We start from the raw sequence: 16,786 nt of genomic DNA, 5'->3' as shown, positions 1-16,786 counted from the left end.
AAGAATGCTCTTCATCGTTATCATTCCTAAACTTTCCATAGCACTTTGCACTCAACTGTGGTAACAGAGAGGAAGAGGCAAATCCCAAAGCCATTTCAAATGGTGTGCAGAGAGACCGAATAAGTGGGAAGAGTTTACGATGCCATCACATGACGTGGCTTTCCATACCATCAGCGTCACCATCAGAAAATGGAAATTACAAACTACTATGTGTTGGCTGTTGCAATCATTGTTTTGCATATATTATTTTACTTATTCTTTAAGATCAACATTGTCATTATTGTGCTATACACATTGTTTTATGTATTCTTTGTAATAAACTTTAATAAAACTCATACAGAGAGATGAGCACCCATATTTTAAAGATGAGAATATTTACTTGAGAGGTTAAAAAAATGCATCCAAATCACATTAAGGAGGAAGAATTCAGAGGCATGTCTTCAGAAGCAATGTAAGAAATTAAGAGAATTCAAAGAGTGCTGTTTCTCTTTTAAATCCTTGTATTAAAAAAGGACGATGCACAAATACAAGCCTGGGGAGATGAGCAGAATCTAGTGGTGTAGCAAAATGAGTATGAAGTGTGAGTATTTACCTACCTTACACATTTGTTGTGGGGATTAAATGATATAACAAATAATACACTGACTTGAAACACTGTACAAAGGTACCTTGAACACAGCAGACACTCATTATATATGTGCTAAAATAAAAGCAACTAAACAACTAAGTGCTCAAAAACCATTAGATACTCTATTTCCCTAATAATTTTCAAATTTTTTAAATAGCCCTCGAAGGAGACATCAATGCAATAAACATCAATCTGATATATGGTGATATAAACAGTCTACCTGTCTAGTGGTATTATCATTACCCAGGCTTTATTTAACCATCTTGCGCAGAAGTTATATTATGAAATTTCTCAATGAGAAATACTGAGCAGATATTTTCTCAGAAACCCCATCAGAGCTACCATAATTGTTTTCTCATTTTTAAAAATAACTCTATTGTGATATAGAGACTGAATAACACAGTAGAAACTAGAAATCATGATGCATAATGATGGCCCAATGCTATATTCAGAAGTGCACAATATGAAAAAAAAATTCATCATTACGGGAATATCTAATACTCTCAATGGATATTCTTTTCCAAATTCAAGCTTTAACCTTCTCTGTATTGTCATTACATTTAAATAAAGCATCTTTCCAGGTGTATTTTTTAAAACCTTGCTTTTTTTCCCCATTGAGAATGTACTTCTTTATGCAGTCATGCTGTAACACATTGAAACTCAATGAAAGTACACTTTAGAATGGCTTAGTGAGATTATAGGCAATTGAACTTTACAAGCTTCATTTTTTAATGCAAATTACTCTTCATCTTAAAATGCATATTTTTCACCTTATTAAGCATATGATTCATTTGAAAAAAATTGTGTTCATACCAAGGAAAGCTAGGTATATAATGAAATGTGATTTCAACTTCCTAATAAAAACATAAATACATTTTTGCATGAGCATTTCTGGATCTAACATAATAAACCATAACATGTGAAGCAGAGGGAGCTCTTTCTCAGCCTTCGGGTCTTAGCTTACTGCTAAATGACCATCTTATCAGATTAGGCCTCCTCATTACATTCACCACATAATCATATTTATTTTATTGAAAACATTTATGTAATCTGTAATTACACCATCTCCTGACACTAGAATGCAGGCTCTCAAGAAGTAGGGAATTTCTAGGGCCCTTCACCATTAAATTCTTGAGACCAGGACCTTTCCTGGCCCCGAGTAGACATTTGTGAATGAACAAATTATAAGCTAGAAATTACTGTTTATTATTTTCAAGGAAATACTATCAAAATTACTGAATATTATTTAAACTTACTATTTTCTTTGTTTTCCATAAAAATTCAAGTCTCAAAAGAATGCTTTTAATACAATTTTATATCCTTATTTGTTAGCCATTAGACATTAATATCTAAATGTATCTACTTCCCAAATAACAGTCTATTTTTAAGGTTTTCACATTCATTTTATGGGATAAAATTTAGGTTTCTAAATAGTTTTTAAATTGACTTTAAACTCTTAGATAAAGTTGGCCTATAATATGAATGACTGTTTTTCTTAGTTAGCATTTTTCTTAGTTCTCTATAAGTTTTTTAATTGATCATTTTCTTTTTTTCAGTAAATTCCAAGTGAAAAATATATTTTTTTACTTTTAAGCAAATGTAAGTATCTTTATCAATATACTTAGTTTTCTAGAAAACTAAAACCATCTGGAGATGGCATATATAGTAACAACAGTGATGGTTAGGTCAGTGCAAACAGAAACCATACCTGCCTTTTAAGAATAATAACATGTAGGGCACATCTTAATGAATTAAGATGATTAAAATGTTTTTGAGTATTATGTTCATCATGAAAAACATCTCTTTATATCTTTGGCACATACATAAACTCCCTGGTATCATTCTTTGTCATCCTCTATATTTAAGACCATGAACTTAGGGGCAGGACCCATGACTGCCCTCACTCCTAGACTCCCCTCGGTGTATAGCAAAGCACTGGGCACAAAGGGGACAGTCAGTAAATGATTTAAAGTGTATGGATACAGCCTTAAGTTAAAAGAAAATGAAGCTTTCATTAAGATATTATTTAGAAAAAATACAATAAGCAATGTACTGCTAATAATAAACAATGCCAATCTTTGGAGACCATATTGCTAGCAACAAGCTAAATCTCTTGGCAAGATTATTACAATAGTCCTAAGCCACAAATGAAATTCTTATATAAGCTAGTTTGTTTCACTCTGTTTCAAGGCTCTTGGTTTGTACTATTAAACCTGGCCACCCTATGACCAAGAAATTATTGGCAAAAGAGAAGATATAGTTTGCTTTTAATGTATCTTCTTCACTAGAAAAGCAACCAACCATAACAAGTCTTTGTCAGTAGGTTTATCTTCCCATATGAACTGTAAAACATAAATACGACAGCAAGCTGTCACCAACTCAATTCTAAAAACATTTATCAAGTGTCTACTCTGTGCAATGCAATGCACTAGACTCAAGAGAGATCCAAAACTCTGTATGACCAATTCCTTCACTGACTAGATCTTACAGTCTGGCTGGCATGACAGACATGTAGACTACACCTAACTCTAACAGAGGTAAGAATGAAATCAACTGAATATAAACGAATCCTGTGGAGATACACAAATGGTGCAAATAATTTTAAAACAGCTTTTCTGAGATAACTACACATGAGGGATCTTCTTGGAGAGACTGTCAATAAAGAGAGAAGGAAGGAAAGAAAATTTCAAATTGAAAAAGAAAAGACCAAGGGCACAGACATATGCATTTCGATAGGAAATTGTATGGAACACCAGTAACCGTGCGGCTCCATTATGGGCTGACATTCAAACAGAACATCGGAAGACGTAACTTGCACCGGGATCACCTGAAGCCCATTCCATGGGATCTGCAGTTAGAGGTCGCAGTAGCAGATGGAGGCCTGGGTAAATTCATGACCCAACCTCGATTCCAATACATTCTGTCACTCTCCAGACCAGTCCTTTCAAGGTGTATGTTAACCACATTGAAATTACATGCTTCTCAGACTTAGCTAATGAACCTGCTTCTCACACACACACACACACACACACACACACACACACACACATAGAAATCATCACAATACAACGTCCTACCAACACACCTACTCCCGTGGGCACTCATCTTTCCTCCTTTCCTGTCTGCACAGTGGAAGCTGCAGTGAGTTGAATAGTGTCTCCCCAAAATTCATGTATGCCTGAAACCTCCTGGAACCCCTGGAACCTAATGAAATATGATTTTACTTTCCAGCAAAAATATAAATACATTTTCCTTACTGGGAAGGAGGTTTTTCGCAGTCATAATTAATTAGGGGATCGTGAGATGAACTCATCGTGGATGTTAAGGTGGGCCTGAGTCCAATGGCTGGTGTCCTTATGAAAGGAAAAGATAGAGAGAAACACACGGAGAGACGCAGAGAAGAAGGTGATGCGAAGATGGAGACAGAGATGAGGATGATTCATCTACAAGCCAAGTAACACCAAGGATTGCCAGCAACCACCGTGAACTCAGAGGCACGGGACCGTTTCTTTCTCTGAGCCTCCAGAAGAATCCAACCCTGCTAGCTCCTCAGTCTGACTACCCCCCTTCAGACTACTTCTCTCTTGTGAGAGAACAGATTTTTGTTGTTGAAGCCATCTAGTTTGTAGTAATTTGTAATGATAGCCTGGGAAACTAATACAGATTTTGATACCAGGAAGTAGAAACCTGCTGTAACAAGTACCAAAAATGTGGAAATGAATGTAGAATGGGATAAAGGCAGCGGCTAGATAAATTTTGAGGATCATGAGTGACACAGCTACCTGCCAAGGAACGCCAAGGATTTCCAGGAGTCAACAGAAGCTAGTAAGAGGCAAATGGGGTGGTTTCTCCCACAGAGTCCCCAGAAGAACCAACTTGGCTGACAACTTGATTTCAGAATTTTGGCCTCTTGAACGGTGAGAGAATAAATTTCTGTTGTCTTAAGCCACCCGGCTTATGGCAATTTATTATATATATAATAGTAGATAACTAGCCACATCATCATTGGATGGAAGCATAATACTCATAAGGTTAAAAGGTAAACAATGGGCAAGGGAAGTACCTCACCTATCAGGTATAACATTAAATAATCTGGTGACAGGAACTCTCCATTGGATTTTGTTTAACTTGATTTTTTTTTACTCCGTTGAGCTAAAATGAGAAATGATTACCAAAAGGAGCTCACTTTCAAAGTAAAATATTTCCAGGTATAGCACTAGTGTTCAGAGAAAAATTCAGTGTCATAAAATATAATCTTTTCTTATATTCAAAATATCTAAAAAATGTTCAACGAACCTTATATGATTTGTTTGGCGCTTTCTAATTTTACCATATATTTAACACTCATTTAATATTTTTTGAAATATAGTTAACCTACAATATTATATGAGTTTCAGGTGTATAACATAGTGATTCAACGTTTATGTACATTACAAATTGATCTGGACTTTAAGTCTAGTAACCATCTGCCACCATACAAAGTTATTACAATATTATTGACTATGTTCCCTTTGCTATACATCACTGTGACATTTATTACATAACTGGAAGTTTGTACCTGTTCATTTCCTTCACCTTTTTCACCCAACCAGACCACCCCCCCCCCACCATGGTGACTATTAATTTGTTCTCTATATCTATGAATCTGTTTACTTCTGTTCACTTGTTTTTTCATTGTTGCTTTTTGGATTTTTAAAGATTTCACATATAAGTGAAATCATACAGTATTTGTCTTTCTCTATATGACTTATTTCACTCAGCATAATAGTCTTTAGGTCCATCCACGTTGTCGCAAATGGCAAGATTTAAATCTTTCTTATGGTTAAGTAATATTCCACTATATACGTACATACATACATACACGCACCACATCTTCTTTATTCCTCCATCAGTGGACACATGGGTTGCCTCCATATCTTGGCTATTGTAGATAACAATGCAATGAACATAGGAGTTCATGTATCTTTCTGAATTAGTGCTTTCATTTTCTTTGGATAAGTACCTGGAAGTAGAATTGCTGTATTGGAGAGTAGTACTATTTTTCACTTTTTGAGGAGCCTCCACACTGTTCTCCATAGTGGCTGCACCAATTTACACTCCCACCAACAGTGCACGAGGGTTCCCTTTTCTACACACCCTCCCCAACACTTTTTTTTGGTCTTTTTTATAATAGCCATTCTGACAGGGGTGAGGTGACATCTCATTGTGGTTTTGATTTGCATTTCCCTGATAATTAGTGATGCATCTTTTCATGTGTCTGTTGAACATCTATATGCCTTCCTTAGAAAAATGACTATTCTGTTCCCTGCCCATTTTTAAATCAGATCATTTGCTTTTTGAGTTGTGTGAGTTCTTTATATATTTTGGATATTAACCCCTTATCAGATATATCATTGGCAAATATCTTCTCCCCTTTTCATTTTGTTGATGGTTTCCTTTGCTGTGCAAAAGCTTTTTAGTTTGATGTAGTCCCATTTTTTATTTTTGCTTTTGTTGCCCTTGCATGAGGGGACAGATCCAGAAAAATATTGCTAAGACTGAGGTCAAAGAGCTAGCATACTGCCTATGTTTTCTTCTAGAAATTTTACAGTTTCAGGTCTGACATTTAAGGCTTTAACCTATCCATTATGAATTTATTTTTGTATATGGTGTAAGAAAGTAGTCCAGTTTCATTTTTTTTGCATATAGCTGTCCAGAGTTTTCCCAATACCATTTATTGAAGAGACTTTCTTTTCCCCACTGCTCCTTTGTCCTAAATTAACTGATATATAAGTGTGGGCTCTTATTCTGTTCCATTGATACACGTGTCTGTTTTCGTGCCAGTACCATACAGTTTTCATTACTATAGCTTTGTAACACAGCTTGAAATCAGAAAGTATGATATAGTTAGCTTTGTTCATCCTTCTTAAGATTGCTTTGGCTACTTAGGCCTCTTGTTGTTCCATACAAATTTGGGGATTATTTGTTCCAGTTCTGTTTAAAATGCTGTGGGTATTTTGATAGGGGTTGCACTGAATCTGTATATAGGTTTGGTTAGTGTAGATATTTTAAAGTCTATTTAACATTTCTTGTAAGGCCATTTTAGTGGCTATTAATTCCTTTAGCTTTTGCTTGTCTGGGAAAATCTATCTCTCCTTCAGTTTTGAATGATAACCTTACCAGGTAGAGTATTCTTGGTTGGAAGTTTTTCCTTTCAGCACTTTGAATTTATGTGCCACTCCCTTCTGGCCTGTAAATTTTCTGCTAAAAAATCAGCTGATACATAACTAGTTGTTTTCCTCTTGCTGCCTTTAAGATTCTGTCTTTAAATTTTGACATTTTAATTATAATGTGTCTTGGTGTGGGTCTCTTTGGTTCATCTTGTTTGAGACTCTCCATGTTTCCTGGATTTGGATGTCTGTTTCCTTCACCAGATTAAGGAAGTTTTCAGTCATTATTTCTCCAAATAAGTTTTCTGCCCTTTTCTCTCTTTTCTCATTCTGGGACTCTTATAACGCAAATATTAGTATGATTGATGTTGTCCCAGAGGTTCCTTAAACTAACCTCATTTTTTAAAATTCTTTTTTCTTTTTGCTGTTCTGATTGGGTGATTTCCCCACTACCCTGTCTTCCAGATTGCAGATCCATTTTTCTGCATCATCTAAGCTGCTGTTGATTCTACCTAGTGTACTTTTATTTCAGTTATTGTATTCTTCAGCTCTGATTGGTTCTTTTTAATGTTTTCTACCTCTTTGTTCAAGATCTCACTGTGTTCATCCATTTTTCTACCTAGTTCAGTGAGCATCTTTAGGACCTTTACTTTGAACTCTTTATGGCATAGATGACTTATCTCTGTTTGTTTAGGACTTCTACTGAGGTTTTATCTTGTTCTTTTGTTTGGAATTTATCCCTTTGTCTTCTCATTTTCCTAATTCTCTGTGTTTGTTTCTATGTCTTAGGTAGTTCAGCTACATCTCCTGGTCTTAAAGGAGTGGCCTTTTGTAGATCTTCTGTGGGGCTCAGAAGAGCAACCTCCCCCTTATTACCAGAGCCAGGAGCTCCAGAGGTACCCCCTGTGTGGACTGCATGTGCCCTCCTCTTGTGGTGGTGCTGTGGGCCTCTGGCGGATGGGGCTGGCCCCTGGTCCAGCTGTCTGTGAGGCGCAGCTATGACTGCTGCAGGCACCCTGGTGGACATGTGGGGTCCAGTGCAGAAGACACTTTGTGGAGGTGCCAGTCCAAACTGAGGCCACCCATTGGGTGTGGTGGGACAGGAGCCATTTTGGAGGAGGGCCAGCCAAGGCAAGTGTGTTGGGTTGGGCAGGTCCGCAGCAAATGCCAGGGCAGGGCGAACCGTGCTAGCAAGGAGATGGCAAATGTTAGAAATGGCATCTGCCTGCTCCTGGAGAGCTGGGTGGAAGGAAATTTTTTTTAAATGGTGCCCACTAGTGCTTCAGTGCCTTAAGAAAGTTCCAATAGACCCCTGCCCCTTTGGTATTCGGCCTAAACTTAGACAATGAATCTCCTTCACATATAGCTTTTCAAGCTATTGCCTCTACACTGGGACACAGAGCAAGTGAGTTAGTGCAAGCGCCCTTTCAGAGCAGAGTTTTAGTTTCCTACTGCCCTCCAGCGCTCCTGGACAGAAGCCCCCCTTGTTTAAAAAGCCAGATATTATGGGGGATCATCTTTCCAGAGCAGGTCCCCAAGCCTGGGGTGCCTGATGTGGAGCTCAAATCCCTCTGTCCTTAGGGAAGACCTTCCACATATGTGATATCCCCTCCTGCTTGTGTGTCTCTGCACCAGGTGTGTGGGTCCTGACTAGACTGTGTCTCCGCTCCTACTACCTGTTTCAATGTGTTTTTTTTCTTTATATCCTTAGTTGTATAAGAGTCATTCTGCTAGTCTTCAGGTCATTCTCAGAGAGAGTTATTCTCTGTGCAATTGTAGTTTTGGTGTGTTCATGGGAGTAGGTGAGCTCAGGATCTTCCTACTTGGTCATCATGATCCCACCCCCAACATTTATTTGATCTTGAACTTTCCCTTGACTAATCATAGCCTACAGTTACATTTTTTTTCTTTCTCTACCTGCATACTTGGTGTTGGTATAGGTGTGGGTGGGCAAGGAAATAGTGAAATACCCTCCAAGAACACTGACATAAAGCCAGTAACTTTATCATGTGAAATGAAATCAAAGTATCAACCAAGAAAATGAAATATTTTTATCAAAATAAACCTAAATAAAACCAGTGTCTCACAGAACAAAGTCACTTAACTGTGGCTATTTTAGCAAAAATAATAACTAATATTTGAGTTCTTAATGTCTGCCAGGCATTATTCAAAGCTCGTTTAGACATATTCACTCACTAAATCATTATAACAATACTAGAGGTAGGCACTATTATTATGCTTTTTATAGATGTGGCAACATCCGTGGAGAGGTTAAGCAAGTTGTCCAAGAAACCTCAGTGGCGTTAGAACCTAAATTAGAACTCACACAGCCTGTATTCTTAACCACTAAGAAAAGTTAACGGCTCATTCCAGGAAGCCTAGGAAAAATTATAGCTGAATGAGAAGCACAGACAGTTCCAGTAAATGCAAACCAAAGGAAAGGATAATAATACAAGAAGACCTGCTATATCCAGATGGCAGTGTACACCCCTACTGCAGAGAAGGATGCATCAAGCTCTGACAGCTTGACATCATCAAACATCAAATTCCTAGAGTTATCCCAGGTTGTTCTGATCCCATGCTCATCAAACAACGGTCTGATTTTAATTTGGCTTCCAATATAATGTTCATACAAAGAGATGTGTTAGCCAGAGGAACTGAATATATATTCCATTAGCAGGTTTACTTCTCATTGTAAATGAATAAATTGGCATTCTGGTTTCATACAGCAGCCTCAAGTAAACTTCATTAGAGTGTGTAAGCTTTCCTGAGTCTGATCAACACTGGCAGAATGGTAAAATCACCTTTGTGCTATGCAGAGCTGAGGCTTAGATGGGGGTGGATGCTGAAGATCATACTAGACTATGAGGCCTCTGTCTGGGATATTTCGGGTGACTTCAGTGAGCAATGCCCACTATCTTTTATGTACTATGCCCACCTTTCCACAGCACTCTAGATTGTATCGCATAATCTAAATCACAGAATTAAGAGATTAAAAAGTCAAGGTTGGAAGAAATTTTAGAGATGTCCTAGTTGCTATCTGGTACTTGAGTGTCCTCTAAAATATCACTTAAGAACATTTGCTCAATCACTGCTTAAAAACCTCTGGAGGTTTTTTACCATCTCCCAAGGATACCCTTCTCATGTGATGGAAAACAATAAATTGGAGCCAGATCTGCTTCCTTGAAACTTGCAAAATAGTCAGGAGCTGCTCACACAACGCTCGTTTTTCTTCCGTGTGATGAATGCACAGGATCAGAAGAAAATTCTCAAATTCCCATAAATCTACCCTTCTCAAAGCCAAGCATCTCTAACTTCTTCAAATATATTTTCAACGGCCAAAGGTTTTATCTTGTCATTATCCAAGTCACTTTCTTTCAAACCAGTTTTAGTTTAACCAATCCTCTCTTGAGTTTATCACTGAAGAGTTCAGCAAAAATAGGTCTACAGTGAACTGACTGGCACAAAAATCATTTTCTAGATAATATACTTCTACCAATAGGCTACAAGTGCATCAGCATTGCTCAGGGAACATGACTGAGATGAAATGAAACATCTACATCTTTTTCTCAACCCCATGTTTCTCATGGAGTGCTCTTGTTTATCTACACTTAAAGAGTTACAAGGTGGGCCCTAACAAAAGCATCTAGATACTTGGGTTTCAAGGAACCAATAAGTAACACCGTTTCTCTCATCAAGAGTTTGCAACCAATTGAGAGACACACACAGAAAACGCATTTAAAGATCAAAACATCAGTTTTGTTACCAATGAAAACTGAAAGGGAGGGTGCGGCTCATTTATGTATCAGCAATAGGTTTCAGCCCAGAGCCCAGAATTAGAATTCTCAACCAGAGACACAAACTCAGTCCTCCCCACTTAAGGCACAGAGAAGCACACCAAATTGTATGCATCCTATAGGCAGCTGTCATACAAAATGAAGAGCATACAAGGGGCTGAACCATGCAAATCTAATCCTCCCCCGCCCCCGACATTTCCAGTTCGAGTGTGAGGTTAAGAAAACCTAAAGGGATTTCAAGGAAAACCTTGCCTCAGAAAAATCAGGATAGGAATACCACCAGTGTTCCTCCAGTTTATTTTCTGAACACATAGGTTTAACCATTATGTTTGTGCTCCAACAGGGCCAAGGCTATGGTGGAGTTAAAGTGAGAAATCTTGTAGAGCCTTTGTCTTAGTCAGTTTGGGCTGCTGCAGTGAAATACCACAGACTGGATGGTTTAAATAAAAATGTACTTCTCATAGTTCTGGAAGCTGGGAAGACCACGATCATTGTGCCAGCAGGTTCTGTCTGGTGAAGGCCCTCTTCCTGGTGTGCAGACAACTTCCTTTTTACTGTATCCTTACATCATCAGTCCCATGTCCCTTCTTATAAGACACTAATCCCTTTCATGAGGGCTCCACCCTCATGGCCTAATAACCTCTCAAAGGTCCCACGTCCTAATATCATCACATTGACGATTACAGCTCCAACACATGAATTTGGGGAGGACACACATATTCAGTCCATGGCAGCCTCATTCCACTCCCATCTTCATGGGCATCCTTCCAGGACTGCAGTACTGTTTGGGCAAAGACAGCCGGAAGGCGGGACTCAGCTAGGCTCTTCCTCTCTATGTGGTCTCAGGGCCTCTCCACACGGTCCCTCCAGCAGAAGAGTCAGATTTCTTACATGGCTGCTCAGAGCCCCAAGATAAAGAAAGTAGAAACTTCCAGTCCTCTCAAAGCCTGGCCTGGAACCAACAGAGTATCACTTCCACCGTAGATTACTGGTAACACCAGCCCAGCCCAGATCAAGGGGAGGGGACACAGAAGTCGTATTTTAATGAGAGGAATACCACAGAATGTCCTGTTATCTTTAATCTGCAATAGTCTGCTCTTTGGCCACAAATTGCATTCCCCCTACTTGTGTAACCGAGCAGGATGCTATGAGGCCCTCCCAGAATAGACCCTCCCCAACCCATGTCCTCTGCCTGCCTTGTGTCTGTAGAAAACCTTTAATCAAAGAATAAATTTAATCAGAGGAGTGAGAAAAATGCAGAAAGAAAGGAAAACAGTCAAGCAAGACAAAATAATAATACTTTAGCCATTAAACAAAGTCAAGGACCTTTAGTTCCTCCTCAAGGGCTATAGATAATATTCTGAGCCATGTCCTTTGAGCTGTTTTGCAGATACTGAAACCCCCACCAGGTGGGAGAAGTTAAGTGTATGCTGCCCACAAGCACGGAGACCCCAGACCAGTTGGAACCAAAAGGTTGATGATGCTGATTCCCGATGACCTCACCACCAACCAATCAGAAGAATGTCCATGAGCTGATCACACACCCCACACTCCCCCTCCCTCACCCTGCCTTTACAAACCTTTCCCTGAAGACATTCAGGGAGTTCAGGCTTTCTGAGCACTAGCTACCTGGACTCCTTGCTTGGTGCCTGCAATAAATGTGGACTTCCCTTCACCACAACCCACTGTAAGGAGATTGGCTTTACTGCACACAGGCAAGCGGACCCAAGTTTGGTTTGGTAACACTTGCAAAACATGTTTATCTGCTCCCAAGAGCCCCAGCTTAAGGCACAGAGAAGCACACCAAATTGTATGCATCTTATAGGCAGCATCAGGTTCAGGCTTGTGGTCCTAGATCTCATTCTCCAAATCAGGACCAGACATAGATGAGGTTTCTGCCTTGTATATTAAGTCCCCCTAGATAAGAATCTTCAAGTTGAGAACTGTTCAATCACATAAGTTAGTTCACGTGTCTGACGTACATTGTCACATGTGTGCATCCTCTACAAGTGGTTGCACTTTACTGTACAGTACTGTATAGAGTACAGTGGTACGGTATCTTTATTTCAAGCCCAGGAGGTCTGGAAGCAAGAGTAAAAGCAGCGGTGATGTAGCTGATACTACTGTATTTTTCAAGGTACTGTACTATAAGATTAAAAATGTTTTCTTTATTTCTTGGGTTTGTTTTTTATGTATTATTTGTGTGAAAAGTTTCATAAACCTATTAGAGAACAGTACTATATAGCCTATTGCATTAGTTGGGTACCTAGGCTAAATTTGTTGGACTTACAACCAAATTGGACTTACGAATGCGCTCTCGGAATGGAACTCGTTCATATGTAGGAGACTTAACTGTATCCTGGAGTTTGGTTCCTCCCAAATCAAAGACCTGTGAACTAAACAAGTTCCCTGCTGCGCATAAACCTAACAGGCAATGATGATACGGAAACAGGAGAAATGAAATTTCAACAAAGCCCCGAACTTATGCTCCTCAATATTTTCTTTCTATCTGCTCTTGGCGGGGCTCTGGATGCCAGGTAGAACTGGGAGTTTTCAGAGCTGCATCCCGGGCTGCCTTTCACCCGAATGCGTGTGGTTCCTTTAAGGAAATTTCAGTAACTGTTCAGCAACTATTCAGTAACTATTCTGTAACTGAATAGTTCAATGGGACCTTAAGGGTGACAGTCCTGACCCAGCAAGACAAAACTTTAGGCAACATGCCGTCTCTACAGCACTTATCTCTGGAAAACTGTGCTTCCAGGACAAGAGCTTAGTGTCATTAAAGACCGTACGGACACTAGCTGGTACCAAGTAAAGGAAGAAAACCGTTTTAGTTTTGGCCACTCCTGCTTTCCAATCCACTTGTGAATTATCCAGAATTTAACTGTTTATCATAGGTGAAAAAGGAAAAAACACTTCCCACAGTCCACAATTAAACCTGTTACTACTTCCTCTTCACTCTCATAAAGAGCAAATTTATTTCTTAAAATTTCCCCAAAGGTTGAGATGTTCAGTATTTTTGCACATTCAGCATTTTTTTCTTCACCGCTCATCTTACGAACTAAGGGTTTTGTGTTTTTGTCTCATACCAAAAAAAAAAAAAAAAAAAAAAAGAAATGTGTACTTTCTGGGACTGTGTGGTCTCTGATCCAATACTGCAGGCCCAAATGAAAGGATAAGGGAAAGTGTAGATTATTGCAGTTTAAACCAACTTATTTGCAGATGCGCTGGTCTGGGAAAAGAGCTAAAGCTGTAGGTGGCCATAACACAGAAGTTTACCTTTTGAGCCAGTTTGAGTGGCCCCGCTTTACCGAGCCAAGGTTGCTTTGGCACCTGTGGGCTCTGTCAACTGTTACGTATCCAAAGACCTTAGTAGGAGGGGAAACTGCCCAATTATCTGCTCCCCGACCTTCCCTCATATCCGCTCTCTCACCCAGGGAAAACTGTTAGGTTTATTCTAGGGTGTTTTTATAGGAGAACTTTTATTTCACACATTGTATCAATAAATTATTTATGTTCGATCTCTCTCCCAATCTGAACTCTCTTGCACCACATAATAAAGAATTTCAAAGTCTCTCACATGTGGATAACATGCTACATTAGGGTCCAGCATGTTATCCACATGTGATATCAGGTCTCTTAACATATTCCTCTAGTTATTTCACTACGAATTTTAAAGCGAAGGAAATGTATAATTTGGACTACTTAAAACTGCCATTTTAAATAGGAAATCTAGACTTTTTTAAAAAACTCACAAATGATCTTTAGTAATTCTATATTTCACCCAATCTCTATGGAACGATTACACATATATTTGATCCAATAAAAGTTTTGGTCCGTCTCTAATCTGGAACTCCTTTTGTTTACCTCTATTCCACCAAAATAACTGACAGCAGTTCACCAAGTTCATGCATTTTCTCTGTGTGCTTGGGGATAAAACGGGACCGTTAGAAGAAATGAACCCACACAAAGCACCAATGAGTCCTCTGCTTCTTCTCAACTATTTTGGGCTTTGTAATCATCTTACCATCGGTACTCCTGGCCGTAAAAATTTGACAATCGGTCTCCACAACAGAGAGAACTGGGCAACACAAGAGTTGAACAGTGATGCTTCTCATCATCAGTTGTTCATATTATGTGATTGATCTCGAGCCACGTTCGTCTTTATTCTTCCCTTTGCTTGGTGGAAATTTTTTAAAATTTTGTTTTATTGTTTTTAGCATTATTCAAGTTTCTTCCCATGGAATCCTTATCTTAATGACGTCATTCTCTCTCAGCATATATATTAGAGCACAAGGCCATCCATCTATACGCTCCCTCTCCATTTAAGTTGTGCCCATACCATTGTCAGCATTCCTCAAAGAAATTATTTATTCAGCTAAATCACTTTCATCACATCTCTTCCTTTTCTTTCTCATCTAATTAGCTTGTGATGTTTATCAAAATTTCATTTTTGAGGACTTATCTTTAGTCCTTACTAACATTTTTCTATCACTATCAAAATTTACCTTTTTTATTTAAATATATTTGACATATAACATCATGTAAATTTAAGGTATGCAGCATGTTGATTTAATACATGTATATATTGTAATATGATTGTCATTGCAGCAATAGTTAGCACCTCTGTCACATCACATAATTATAATTTCTTTTTTGTGGTTTGAATAAGATCTAGTCTCTTGGCAAGTCTGATGATTATAATAATACAATAGCATTGTCTATACTTACTATACAGCACATTAAATCTCTAGGACTTATTTATTACTCATTGCAAGTTTGGACCCTTAATCAATCTCTCTTCTATCCCTCCGTCCTCCAGCCCCTGGTAACTACCATTTTACTTTCTGTTTTTACAAGCTTATTTGTTTTGTTTTTAATTCCACATGTAAGTGATGCCATACAGTATTTATCTTTCGCTGTCTGATTTATCTACTAAGCATATGTCCTCAAGTTCCACCCATGTTGTTGCATATGGCAAGATTTTCTTCTCTCTCACAGCTGAGTAAAATTCCACTGTCTACGTATAACACACATTAGAATGCCTTTCACCAAGAAGAGATAAATGTTGGTGAGGATGTTGAGAAAAGGAACTCTTATACCTTGTTAGTGGGAATGTAAATTGGTGCAGCCATGAAAGTTTCTTCTAGCAATATGATCCAACAATTCCACCTCTGGGTATATACCCAAAGGAAATGAAAACAGGGTATCAAAGAGATATACACCCAGCCATGTTCACTGCAGCGTTATTCGTAATAAGCAAGATATGGGAACACTCTAAGTGCCTGTCAATGGATGAGCAGATAAAAATCTACCTGCTTAAAATCTGCAGCCATGATTCTAGCCTGCACTCTTCCCTCTAGCAACAGAAATTTTCAGATAATATGTCACTTTTGCCTTTCTGCTCATTCTGTCATTGATCATCATACGTAAGTCCAAGATGCTTTCTGAGAGATGAATATATTTGATAACATATTTCCTTGTCTTCAAGAACAATGTAATTTACAGACTGAAAGTAACCTTTCAGAGCAAGGCCTACACATGAAGAAACTGAGTTTCAGGGATTTGGAACTTGTCTTTCTAACTCAGCAGGTTAGTGCAGACCTGTTAATTGAATGTTATCTCCCCTCCTAAATTGTAAGCTTCCTCTGAACAGGAACCATCAGATCTTCGTTTATTTCACCAAGTCCATAACAAATTATCAGGCCTAGGACAGCCATCCAATTCTTGTAAACAGAGATATTTCCTTAATAGGAAAATCTAATTTATAGTTCCATGTTATATATTTCTATATCTTTAATGCTTCTTATTGAATATTCCATTTTGTTAGAGGATATCTGTGCTACTCAATTTTGTGACTCTGAGTTACTTGATTAGGAGATCAATAGAATTACATCTTTATCAAACATCCTATGAAAAAGTGTTTTCTCAGTCTTCTCAAAACGAGGAAAACGAAGATCCAGAATTCTATTTACCTCTCCATTTTGTTTCTTCTACTTGAACCAGAAAAGAATGAGGAGATGGAAGCAAAGAGTTGGGAAGAAAAGGAAGCCCCATCCACTGTTTTTCTTTGATGACATGATTTCTTTTCCTTTTGAGTTTTCTAAGATTTCATCTCAGTGTATACTTGTAGAACAAAACCTTTCCCTTACAACCTGAGGAATCTGAGTGCCTACTCAGAGAACTAAGTGGTAGCTCTCAACTTCCTCATC

The sequence above is a fragment of the Balaenoptera musculus genome, chromosome 1, assembly GCF_009873245.2.
Source record: "Balaenoptera musculus isolate JJ_BM4_2016_0621 chromosome 1, mBalMus1.pri.v3, whole genome shotgun sequence".
In the NCBI taxonomy this organism is placed as follows: domain Eukaryota; kingdom Metazoa; phylum Chordata; class Mammalia; order Artiodactyla; family Balaenopteridae; genus Balaenoptera; species Balaenoptera musculus.
The sequence above is the reverse complement of the archived record's forward strand: the minus strand, read 5'-3'. Positions refer to the sequence as shown.